This window comes from Ovis aries, chromosome 2 (genome assembly GCF_016772045.2).
Source record: "Ovis aries strain OAR_USU_Benz2616 breed Rambouillet chromosome 2, ARS-UI_Ramb_v3.0, whole genome shotgun sequence".
Lineage (NCBI taxonomy): Eukaryota > Metazoa > Chordata > Mammalia > Artiodactyla > Bovidae > Ovis > Ovis aries.
This window is the reverse complement of record NC_056055.1, coordinates 72785678-72798552: the sequence shown is the minus strand read 5'-3', so window position 1 is coordinate 72798552 and position 12875 is coordinate 72785678. Positions and strand designations below refer to the sequence as shown.

The window sequence follows — 12875 nt, the reverse complement described above, 5'->3', positions numbered from 1 at the left end:
ATGCGGAGAGGCAAGCTAGTTCTCCACACACATCCTGAGTGTTTCTTTCAGAGGCAAACTACAAACCTGGAAAACGGCTGCGCAGGAAGAAGCCTGATTGCAAAGACAATGCAGGGAATTTTTAAAACCTTCTTGCTACCATGAGCTCATCTAATTCTTATAATGTTCAGTAACACGTGGGGGTGATATGTGTTTCCCCCATTCAGTTCAGTCGCTCAGTCATGTCCGACTCTTTGCAACCCCATGGACTGCAGCACGCCAGGCTGCCCTGTCCATCACCAACTCCCAGAGCTTGCTCAAACTCATGTCCATTGAGTCGGTGATGCCATCCAACCATCTCATCCTCTGTTGTCCCTTTTTCCTCCTGCCTTCAATCTTTCCCAGTATCAGGGTCTTTTCAAATGAGTCAGTTTTTCGCATTAGGTGGCCAAAGTATTGGAGTTTCAGCTTTGGCATCAGTCCTTCCAGTGAATATTCAGGACTGATTTCCCCCATTATTGTACTCAAATGGTTCACAGGCCAGTTCAATTGGAATAAGATAAAGATATCTTATCATTTATTTTACATTGCTATATTAACAATATTATCCACTTAAGTGGAAAATTTAAGTATATTCATAGCCTGTTAAGACCAATTTCTACTTAATAGGAGATGAGTGTTTATTATAAATCAATCCTGTAAGAAAAAGCACAGTTTGTTCTCAAATAGATTGGAAATTAAATGTCACATTATATTTGGTTTGAGAAATCATAAAATACATATTGACATTTGAAAAAAACACCATAGGAAAAAAGATCCAAACGATTTCTGAGGCTTGTACTTAGCTGGTGTTTGGGGTAGGGTGAGGTCAAACAGAAAACCTGTAAAGCTCTTCCACATGCCAGAGTGAGAGGAACTGAAACTAAAAAGCAAATATTTATTTAATCATAGTATCTCTTGGAAGAGCAGTTTGTGACATCTTTTTATTCCTTCAATGAAAAATGCTAAGGAAAGGAACCCAAAATGAGATAAAGATGAACTTTCCCGTGATCTCTGGCATGTTAAAAGTGACTACAATTCCTATTGGGAGTTTGAATTAAGGGCCACTATCAGTTTATCGCTGGTCTGTATTTTCTTTGTAACAAGAGGAGCCTTGTCAGTAATCTACACATTCTCCAACAGTGGCCATTTGGGTTTATTGCCCATTGCCTGCCTCAGGATCAAGGAATGAAGATGTTTATCCTCCTCTGGTTGTTGTTTCTTTTCTTTAACAGAACATAGTGATCTTGGAACAATAAAGCTAGTTACAGATTAACTGATCCTAACTTCTCAGTTCTGTGGAACCATCAAAGTTCAAGTTGGATAACTGTTGCTAAGATTATTCATAAGGGCCCTCCCCAAATATTTTCCATATAAGATACAAGCATAGGTGTATACTGAAAATAGTACATCTTTCCTGCTACTCTCCCATTCATCTAGACTGGGGATTGCAAATTGGTATCCACAGCCCACATTCATCCTGCACACATGTTCTCTTTGCTCTGCATAAGGTTTTATAACCAGAATGATTGCACACAAAAGTCAAGGTTTGAACTTCTCTTAAAAATTAGGACAGCTTAAAATACTGGGTTTGCATTTCAATATACCAACAGTAATTTAGAGCTAGAATTATGTGCACCTTTCAGCTGGATGTGGTCCCCAACACTGCCTCTTGTCTTGGTCATGACCTGCCTCGGCCTTTACATTACCTGGCCAGTTCCTATCGCCATTGGACTTCCTGGCTCCCACTCCAGGGTTTCTTGCTGTCTCCCCTGCTTATCTCAGGTATTTTAAATAGAAAGACGGCTGGATTTGGAGTCAGATAACCTTGCTAAGGATTTTAGATTTACCATTATGTGACTCTGAACAAGTCACTTAATATCTCCAGTCTCCTTGCTTATAAAAATGCCCGAAGAAAAAGATGGAATGTTCTGAAGATTAGCTAAGGTAATGTATGAAAAAGCAGTCTTAGTTTCAGGCACTCATCTTTTCCTGCAGAACCATTGCATCAGTCTTTACCTTGGTAACGCTGCATCCAAGCTCTTCATTCCTCCATTCCATGTTTTTGTTTTCCTTTTTTTTGGCCACACTTATTTATGTGAGACCTTAGTTCCCTGGCTAGGGATCGAATCCATGTCTCCTCCAGTGGCAGCAAAGATTCTTAACCACTAGACCACCAGAGAAGTCCTAGGAGCTTAACCTTAAGAGCAGTGGGAAAGCTGTGGACAGTTTAAGCAGGGGGCAGGTGCAACATGATCAGATTGATTCATGATAAGGTAACTCTTTTTGTAGGGTAGAAATTAAATGGGAAGAATATCAGGTTGAATCTATGAAATTGCCACTTCCATACTATTGGTCCTATAAGATGACAAGTTCATATTATTCCAGCTGATAAAGTGGATGCACAGTAAACCAGTTAGGAGGCTAGCAACAGATGATAGTGGTTTGGGATAAGATGGGTTATTGGAAATGAAGAGAAATGGACAAATCTGATAGACATAGAAGGAAAAATCAGTAAGCCTTAGTGATGGTCACTGTAGGGTGTCAAGGACAACTCTCAGACCTATGTGCCTTATTGGGAAGTGGTGCCATCCATGAGTAGGCTGTGCTGGCAGATGACCAGGTTTGGTAAGCAGGGATGATTCCACTCTGAGTTCAAAGTGCCTTTGCAGCAACCACGAGGAGCTGGACTTTGAAAGTGTCTCTACAGAAATATCTTGCCTTGGCTTTAGCTGGATTCCTAGAGGGATGAATGACCCTAGGCTATGTTAAATTACCAGCCAGAGCTTCCACATCATGAATGTTTTATAATTTAAGGCCCCAAATCTGTGTGATGTAGGCTCAAAGTTTTAATTTTCACAGGTAATTATTTTTGTCCCTCTCAAAACCCCAGACAGATGATATACTTTTGCAGGGAGTTCAGCTCCATTCTTAGCCTCCTTTGGGCCTGAACTCTTTTTTTTTTTTTTTTTCCTGTAGGTGTTGGAATTCCAGCTCCCTTGCCCCTAGGGTCCATAACTCCACCTGAAATTCTTGTGGCCTCCTCCTGATATCAGCTCATATTTGTTCCTCTGACTTGATTTCATGCCATTTTTGGCACCTGAAAATTCCTGTTTTTCTTATCAAACTTTGTTATGTGGAAAATGTTTTTGTTATTTCTATGTGGCTGGGGCCTATTTGGGTCAGTTCAGTAGGTGGAGTGGTCAGACGTGATCTAGGTAATTTTCTACACATTTTACTAGAATTATTTTATGTTGAAGCATGACATGCTATTCTACCATTTGCCATAAGTATACATCTCTTGTCACCAGAGAGGAAAATCCTGCAGACTGGTTGCTGTCTAGCACTGGGCTTCAAGTTCATAGAATATGAAAATGAGTGCATGACCTGGGTCCTGAGCTCGAAATCCAGTGCTGAAAGGCAGCTAGTTTGCAGGAGCTCAAGAAGGCTATATCTGATCCCTTACATAGTGTATGCCATCAGGAATTGCTGAATAAATGTATAATTGAATGAGAAGGGAAACAATTTTAATTGAGAAGATGGGAATTCTTGGCATAGCCTTCGTGGTGGAATATAAATCCTGGAATTAGGACAGAGATATATAATCAGGATTTTTTTCAAGGCCAAGAATGGTGTCTAGTCTCAATATAGTATCTATCTTATGGTTCCATGTACTCTCATCTATTCATAAAAATGTAGATGACAACAGCGCTATCTTGAATTCTTAGATTACATTTTTATGGATGATTCACTTAAATTCAGATATCATATACTAGGTATTTACTATGTGCAAAGGTTTGCTTATTTGTCTTTCTTTCTAGGTTCTATGAGGTATAAAGTGATGACTAAGACCCAGGCTCTTTCATCAGCTACTTTATAGCTTAAAGATAGGGGGTGGAGACAAAGGCATACTATTAACTCAAATAAAAATAACTACACCTTACCAAATGCTTTCAGTGTGCCAAGCATTGCAGTAAGAATTTTTCATGGATTAGCTCATTTAACACCTTGAAACAGGCTGTTACTATCTTTATTTTGCCAATGAGGGAACTGAAGCACAGATAGGTTAAGAAATGTATATAAGGTGACATAGCAAGAGAGAGACTGAGCCAGGATTGAAGCGCAGTCATTCTGATTTCAAACCTCAAGAGTTCAAATATTCTGCTGTATGGCAGCCCCACTAATCTATGATAGATGTTCATACTTTAACAGATGTTGAAACTTAGGCTAAGAGTACAAAGGAAAGAGTTCAAGAAAAGCTTTATAAAGAAGTTTGTTTTTCCATGGTATTAAAGAAGAATGCGTGGTATTTTGACAAATAGTGATGGATCAAGAGGTGTATAGGGTTAGCAAACTGTCTGAGCAAAGACAGAGGATGGAAGGCAGCACCTTGGCATGTGTGGGAAACAGCAAACAAACATTTCAGATCTCCAAGTGTGGGCTGTTTGTGGGAGATACAGCAGGAAAGGAGAGTTAGATGGGAACTGAATTTCAGATAAAGGACTTCAGAGCAGGAAGTAGGGAAGGGTGTGCAGCATTCCTCTCATTGTTGGTCATGAATATCAGTAAAGTCCATGAGCAGCTGAAGCTTCTAAAACTGATCTACTTTCATTCAAGAGCAGAAATGGAGAAAAGAAAAAATTGGATAACTCCAGAGGTTTTTAAATCTGCTCTGAGGTTCAAAGGCATGTCATATACACACTGCTGCTGCTGCTGCTGCTGCTAAGTCGCTTCAGTCGTGTCCTACTCTGTGCGACCCCATAGATGGAAGCCCACCAGATTCCCCCGTCCCTGGGATTCTCCAGGCAAGAACACTGGAGTGGGTTGCCATTTCCTTCTCCAATGCATGAAAGTGAAAAGTGAAAGGGAAGTCGCTCAGTCATGTCCAACTTTTCGCGACCCCATGGACTGCAGCCTACCAGGCTCCTCCGTCCATGGGATTTTCCAGGCAAGAGTACTGGAGTGGGGTGCCATTGCCTTCTCCGCATATACACAGTACTATATATAAAATAGATAACTAACAAGGATTGACTGTATACCATAGGGAGCTCTACTCAAATAAGCTGTAATGACTTACGTGGGAATAGAATCTAAGAAAGAGTGGATATATCTGTATGTATAACTGATTCATTTTTGTTGTATAGCAGAAACTAAGCCAACATTGTAAATCAACTATATTCCAATAAAAAAAATTTTTTAAGATTTTTTTAACCTGGGGCCTCTGGACTCATGAATAGGCTTCAGGGGGCCTGGCACCTCAGGAAATCGGGGACAAAGTTTTATGTTGCATGAATATATATGCTGTATTTCCAGGGAGGTGGACCATATGATGCATCACTTCCTCTAAGAAGTCATGGTCAAATGAATATTGCAAACCCCTGGTCTAAGGAGAGAAAGTCAACAGTGATCTCAGTGGGGCCTTTCTTGGAGTTAGGGACTAGAACCAGTGTCCTATGGTGTATCCTGAAACTTTGAGATTCTGCGTAAGTCAAAATTGAGAGTTCGAATTCCCCACTGATGAGCAGAACTTTCCACAGAAATATCATTGCCATGCAGCAGCAGAGGCCTGCCTTGTGTCAGCCTCTGCATCAGGATTGCAGGTTACCTTGGCTAGCAGTCCTAACCAGGGAGGTATTAGGTAAGGCAAACTTCTCTGTAAAAGTATCAGTAGGAACTGGGTCATTTTTGAGCTTCTGTCCCTGAACATTTACAAGGGTAATAGGAAGCTGTAACTTCCAGGCAGATGACAGTTGTCTGTAAGGATTTCTACCATTACACATTTAATCCAACCCACCAGAGTCACTCAATAGTAAGACAGGCTTGACAGTGAGGCAACTTGTGGGCCAGGCCTAAGAGAAAACCCTTAATTTCCTCCCATTTGTCAAGTTGTTGGTAACCTTGCCCAGCAAGCCCTGACATCAGCTGATGCCAGCTGAGGTGACTGAGGGTGGGAAGTCAGAAATGCCAGTGATAAAAACAAAGTATCCCGGCAAGTCCTTCGGTTTGCAGAAATAGCTGTGGTGGAGGCTGGTTTGGTCATTAGTGGTGTGTTTTGCATGATGACACTCCTTGATAAAGAGAAACAAGAGTCCTGTGTGTCTTAGTCATGATTAGGGCAGTCTGCGGGTGATAGAAAACTGAAGACAATGGTGACCTAAGCATGATAGAAACTGCTATCTCTCATGTAAACCAAATCTAGAGTTGGGCAATCTGGGACTGGTTTGGCAGCTCCCACGATCGGCAGGGAACTGGGCTCCCTCTAGCTTGTTTCTTAAACCTAGGCAGCTACTGGCCCCTCAACCTCCAGCCTGGAGGAAGGAGAAAGAGGGGAAGAAAGGAGCCCCCTTCTTTTAAGGATACTTGATATTTGGCATGTGTGCTCAGTCCGACTCTTTGTGACCCATGGACTGTATTCCACCAGGCTCCTCTGTCCATGGGATTTTCCAGGCAAGAGTACTGGAGTGGGGTGCCATTTCCTCTTCCAGGGGAATTTGCCCGCCCAGGGATCGAACCCACATCTCCCGTGTCTCCTGCATGGGCAGGTGATTCTTTACCACTTCTACCTATATCCCATTGTTCAGAACAAAATGGCCAAAACGAATGTTGGAAATGGTTGGAATGTAGTCTTCAATGTGGGCATCCAACTGACCAGTGAAACATTGGGTGGCCTAGTCCATATATACATATATGGACAATTAAATATCTCTTCACAGTGTCCTCAGAAAAGAGGGAATGTTTTGATGCTGTTTTGATAACTCTAGAGACCTTAGTGAGCCTGGAAACTCCTCTGTTTAGGTAATTAGTTAGTTTTCCTCCTACCAGGAATGGCACCTTTAAATAGACCAACATCTTCTATTTTTGTCAGCAGGAGTGTGAGAAGCAAGATCTCTTCATTCACTCACTCGCTCATTCATTCATGTATCAGTACTGTCATGGCAGAGATGATCAGCTCCTCACCACATTTATGTTTCCTATCCAAAGTATAGAGCTATTCCTGGGAAGAAGTTGCTCAGCCTGGGGCTAGAGTTCTAAGCCTCTACCATGGAGGTGGGCCCATATGAGCTGCTTTTTCTACTAGAATGTGAACAGAGGAGACACATTCCTTCTGGGAAAGAAGAAAAGAAAGAAACTGAAGTCACTCAGTCGTGTCCAACTCTTTGCAACCCCATGGACTGTAGCCTGCCACGCTCCTCCATCCATGGGATTTTCCAGGCAAGAGTACTGGAGTGGGTTGCCATTTCCTTCTCCAGGGGATCTTCCCAACCCAGGGATCAAACCCAGGTCTCCTGCATTGTAGGCAGATGTTTTACCACCTGAGCCAACAGGGAAGTCCTTCTGGGAGGAGGTGATTAAAAAGCAAGCATGCTTTCTCCATCTCCTATTTTCCTATCTGCCTCTGGAAACAAGGAACCATGAGGCGCAGCAGATGGCAGAGCCGCAGGCGGAAGGAGCCTGGGCTCCAGAATTTCCCCAAGAAAACTGTTCACCTTATATCCACATTGGACTGTTACATGAACAAGAAATAAGCTTCTGTCATCTTAAGCTTCTGGTATGAGAGTGTTTAGTAAGTAACCTGCTCTGATACCACACTAGGTTGAGGGCTCAACTCTCACATCAGATAAAACTAGATCCAGATGTCACAGGCAGTACTTAGTAGCTGTGAGATTTCAATTAATCTCTAGTAATCTCTCATATTTATAAAAATGTGGCTTAATAAAAGTATATACTACATACAATCAGAGGTATTAACTTGTGTCAGATAACTAATAGGTGATGTCAAAGGAAAGTAGAGCCTGTTATACAAAGTAAAGTAAGTCAGAAAGACAAAAATAAGTATCATTTATTAATGCATATATGGAGAAGGCAATGGCAACCCACTCCAGTACTCTTGCCTGGAGAATCCCATGGATGGAGGAGCATGGCAGGCTACAGTCCATGGGGTCGCAAAGGGTCAGACACGACTGAGTGACTTCACTTCACTTGAAATATATATATATAATGTAGAAAAATGGTATTGATTAACCTATTTACATGGAAGGAATGGAGACTCAGATGCAGAGAATGGACTTGTGGGCCCTGGAGAGGAAGGAGAGAGAGGGGCAAATGGAGAAAGTAGCATTGACATATATACTCTGCTGCTGCTGCTAAGTCACTTCAGTCGCGTCTGATTCTGTGTGACCCCATAGACGGCAGCCCACCAGGCTCCCCCGCCCCTGGGATATATCCTCTACCAGGTGTAAAATAGATAGCTGATGAGAAGTTTCTGCATAATACAGGGAGCAAGCCGGGCACTCTGTGATGACCTAGGGGCATGGGATGGGGGAAGGGAGGGAGGCTCAAGAAGGAGCCTCTTGCATATATGTAAATATACATATATGTATAATTATGGCTTATTTGTGTTGCACGGCAGAAACCAACACAACACTGTAAAGCAATTTTCCTCCAATTAAAAAATAAATTTAAAAAGAAGGAAGCGCTTCCCTGGTGGCTCAGTGGTGATGAATCCACCTGCCAATGCAGGAGACATGAGTTTGATCCCTGGTCTGGGAAGATCCCATGTGCCTTGGGGCAACTGAGCCCATGCATCACAACTGTTGAGCCTGTGCTCTAGAGCTCTGGAACCACAGCTGCTGAACCTGTGGTTCAGCACATGCACAGCTACTGAAGCCTGTGAACCCTAGAGCTTGTGCTCCACAAGAGAAGCCACAGCAATGCGGAGCCTGTGTACCACAACTAGAGAGTAGCCCCCTCTCGCCTCAACTAGAGAAAAGCCCACAAACAACGAGAATCCAGCACAGCCAAAAATAAATAAATAAATAAAACTATTTTTAAAAAATTTTTAAAAGGAAATTAAAGGTGATGTCCATGGGGTCGCGAAGAGTCGGACATGACTGAGCAACTTCACTTTCACTTTTCACTTTCATGCATTGGAGAAGGAAATGGCAACCCCCTCCAGTGTTCTTGTCTGAGAATCCCAGGGACAGCGGAGCCTGATGGGCTGCCATCTATGGGTTCACACAGAGTCAGACACCACTGAAGTGACTTAGCAGCAGCAGCAGCAGTACTTTCTTAGGACTGCGGTAGCAAATTACGACCAACTGGGTGAGTTAAAACAAGAAAGCTTTATCCTCTAGCCATCCTGGGGGCCAGAATCCTGAAATTAAGGTGTCAACAGGGCCATGCCCACTCTCAGGACTTTAGGAGCAGATCCCTGCTTGCCTCTTGCAGCTCACGGTGGCTCCAGGCTTCCTTGGCTGTGGCAGCACAGCTCCAATCTTTGCCTCTCTCTTCACATGGCTTTTGCCTCTGTCTGTTTGTGTGTCCTTTCTGTCTCTTACAGGAATGTTCATTATTGGATTTATGGCTCACACTAAGCCAGGGTGATTTAATCTCAGGATCCTAAACTTAATTTACCTGCAAAAGCCCTTACTGCAAAGAAGGTCACATTTGAAGTTCGCATTTGGACCCATCCTTTGGAGGCTGCCACTGAACTCATTGCAGGTGGGTATCCCAGTAAGAATGTCTCCTGATTGAGCTCTTTCTCAGTGGGCCCCTGATCTGCACTCCAACCTTCCCAAAGTGTTTCCACATAACACTGGTTCCTTGAGATAGTAGGTAATGTGAAAAAGAGGGCTGCAGACAAATGAGTTTGGGAAACTCTAAGTTAAAGCTAGGTAGGAATTTTTACGGCAGGATTTCTGACTCTTTAATGTGCTGGTATTCATTATAAATCTTCATAAACATATGGAGTGCTCCTCAAATTCCTTTAATTTGGAAATCTTTTGAAAAAATGTAGTGGAGAACAATGGAGCTCTTCACAGGGTGAGGCTGCCTGGAATATACTGGGAAGTGACGCTCTTCTCTTCTCTTCCTTTTCTCTTGGGAAGGGGAGAACTCCATTCGCAGGAGAGGCCCCATCAGAAATGGTACAGATCACCCTAGAGAGGCATGGAAAAGATCAAATATAATGCCAGATATATTCATCAGTGGATTTCCAGTTAAAAAAAGAGAAAAATCCACCAGCTGCCTAAATATCCCATATGATTGTCACAGTGCTCATGCATCCCTTAGTGGACCATACTGGAAGTCTAAAGATACTTGCTAGGATCATGTTCCTGTTAGAAATCTATTGCCTAGTGATACATGTGCCTATTTTAATTAGAGAGGCCGAGTTTTAGAACTGCAGAAGGTCTCAGAAATAATCTCTTCTAAACCAATAATTTTACACATTAGGAAACAGAGGTCCAGAGAGACGACATAGTACAGAGTAAAACCTACTCAAGTTCACACAGAGAACCAGCTGCAGAGCTAGTTCTGGAACTTACATCAACTGATTTCAAGTTCAAGGCTCTTCCTGCTACCCCAGGTTTCTTTTAAAATATCGCTTTAGAAGGAAAAACTTTTACACTGATGATTCACTGGAAATTTAAGGATTTGGGGATATTCTTCTAATTGAACTTTCTGCCAAAAGTCCTTTTACCTCAACTCTTGATTTTGGGAAATATTTCTAACATTTGTTGTCTTTATTTAAGATGTAATTTATTTTTAAATTATGCATGATTTTTTGCATTTAATAAAAATTTATCTAAGTATAGTTGATTTACTTTTTTGTATTTAATAAAAATTTTAGTCAAAGTATAGTTGATTTACAATGTTGCGTTAGTTTCTGGTGTACAGCATAGTGATTCAGTTATACATATATATACACATTCTTTTCAGCATGTTTTTTTACAGGTGCATTTTAAAAAAATCTTCCTTCTTTTAAACTCCTAGGCTGTTTTTTTTTTTTTTTTTTACTCCTAATCTGTGTACTCCTAAGCTGCTGACAACCCTTCATTGCGCAAGGATTAATCAGTGTTATTAATCAAGATACCAGTTCTATTCTAGGGAGAGTGTATTGCTGGTACAAAGCTCATTTTCTGTGGGTACTTCTCCTAGTTAGAGGGAATTATAAACCCAGGAAATAAACTTGTCTTGGAGTTGTCATGATAAATAAGCCCCATGGACATGATTTTCTGGCATTTAATTTTTTTTTTTTTTTTGAAATTGAATGCCTATTGGTGGTACCCATCTCTTTTCTGCAGTCCTTTACTGCTGTGGTTTAACAGTCATTCATTTTCCCTCCTGGTCTCCAAATGGAGTCACATGACTCTAGTCCTACCTCAATTTATTTTATTTTTTTTTATTAGAGTATAATTATGCATGATTTTGCAGTGGGTTAAGTCTATCATCTGACCATTGGTCTCAGTCTCACATCGGACCATAGACTTAAGTGTAGAAACTTAATAGGACTGTATATGAAGGAGGTTTGCAATCTTTTATGAGATATCAAATCTTCACTGATTTTCTTGTGACATTATAAGTATGTGAGAGTAGAGGGGATGCTATGAAAACAAATAAAGCAGTTGAAGGTTTAGCACTGTCTGGAATGGTAGTCTGACAGGAGCAATCGGTCCACTTTTCAATAAAAATGATTACATGCATCCTTGATGACATTTGTGCAATAATTCAGCTCACATTTATTATAGGGTATTGAGCTGAACATGCAATGACCTTGTGATATCCTCTGAAATTATTGTGTTCTTTTAAAATAAGTCCTTTATATGAGCTTGTTTCATAGCCACTGGGTAGGATTTTTGTAGATTTTAATAATCTACAAATGATGTCATAGAGACTGCTGACAGACAGGAGCTTTGATGTCTTTTTTTTTTTTTTTTTAGGAAAGGGTGATTATTCTAAAGGTCAAAGCCATAGGGGCAAATGAGTAGCTTTCCCTGGACCCAGCTGGGAAAAGATGTGAACCCAGAAGGCCTTGAAAGGTGGAACTGGGATGCATTTTAGAGGCAAATAGTCACTGTTCCCCAATCCCTATAGTGGAGAGGTTTTTTTTCCCACTGTTGTAGGCCTCTCCAAATCAGGGGTATGGGCTCTGTGATATCAGAGCTCTGTGAAACATAGTTCTCAGGAATGAGGTGGGACCTCTGAATACAGCAACTTGTGATTTGTTTCTTCCTCCAAAAGCAGAGTGTGGCAGGGAAACAACTGATAACCATTTTGAGCCAAGATTTATTTTGCTCCCTGATGGACCCTATGGACCCCACTCAGAATCCTGTTTTAAAATGCATGCAGTAAAATACATAGGATTACAAAGGAAACCAAATATTGAAATAAAATCATCAAAATATTAAAATATAAATTTGAGATATAGTTAAATATGCTTCTTCATTAACACATTAAATAACAAAACCTACCATAATTTTTAAGCAGTGATGAGCATAATCACTAATTTTTTTGAGATATCTGAAAAAACTGTAATGTGAGATAAAAATGTCTGTGATTTCTATCGGTGATCTGGGCATAGGTGTTTTGTTGCCTATGCACATGATTGAATCAAATGATAAATTACAGTTAGAGATTAGTGAAAATAAAGATGTAATTTTTATCATTCAAGCTCACCAACTCGCTGAAGTCTGTCCACAGATTTTAGGGGAATCCATGGAGCCCAGATTAAGAATTTCTGCACTAAAAAAACATCAATTAAATTTGGTTCATCATTTTAACCCTAGTCCATAAGGCACAGTAATAGGTACTCCTTACATCTTTGTGAAAGGAAGAAAAGAAGAAGGAAGGAAAGAAAGATGCAAAAAAACAAAGAAGGAGGGAAGGGCATTCTTCTTTGTGTCTTGACACTGTTCTGAGTGCTTGCTCGATGAATTAATAAATGAAGTGGCTGCTGCAGGCAGGACACTACCCTTACAAGCTAGTCCTTAATAAATGAGGGGGGACCCCTTTCCTCACTGTTCCAGTAACAATCATATTCTGGGTAAGGTCCATTGTATATTACTGAAACCCGCTGA

General features: G+C 41.1%; 1 long non-coding RNA gene across 1 annotated transcript in view; it reads left to right on the top strand.

Annotated features, from left to right (window-relative positions):
• Positions 1-12875, top strand: part of LOC132659178 (uncharacterized) — an 81218-nt gene that overhangs the window by 37564 nt on the left and 30779 nt on the right. The window contains exon 3 of the long non-coding RNA XR_009599237.1: positions 9359-9519. This is a non-coding gene — a long non-coding RNA (uncharacterized LOC132659178). The remainder of the gene's footprint in view (positions 1-9358; positions 9520-12875) is intronic.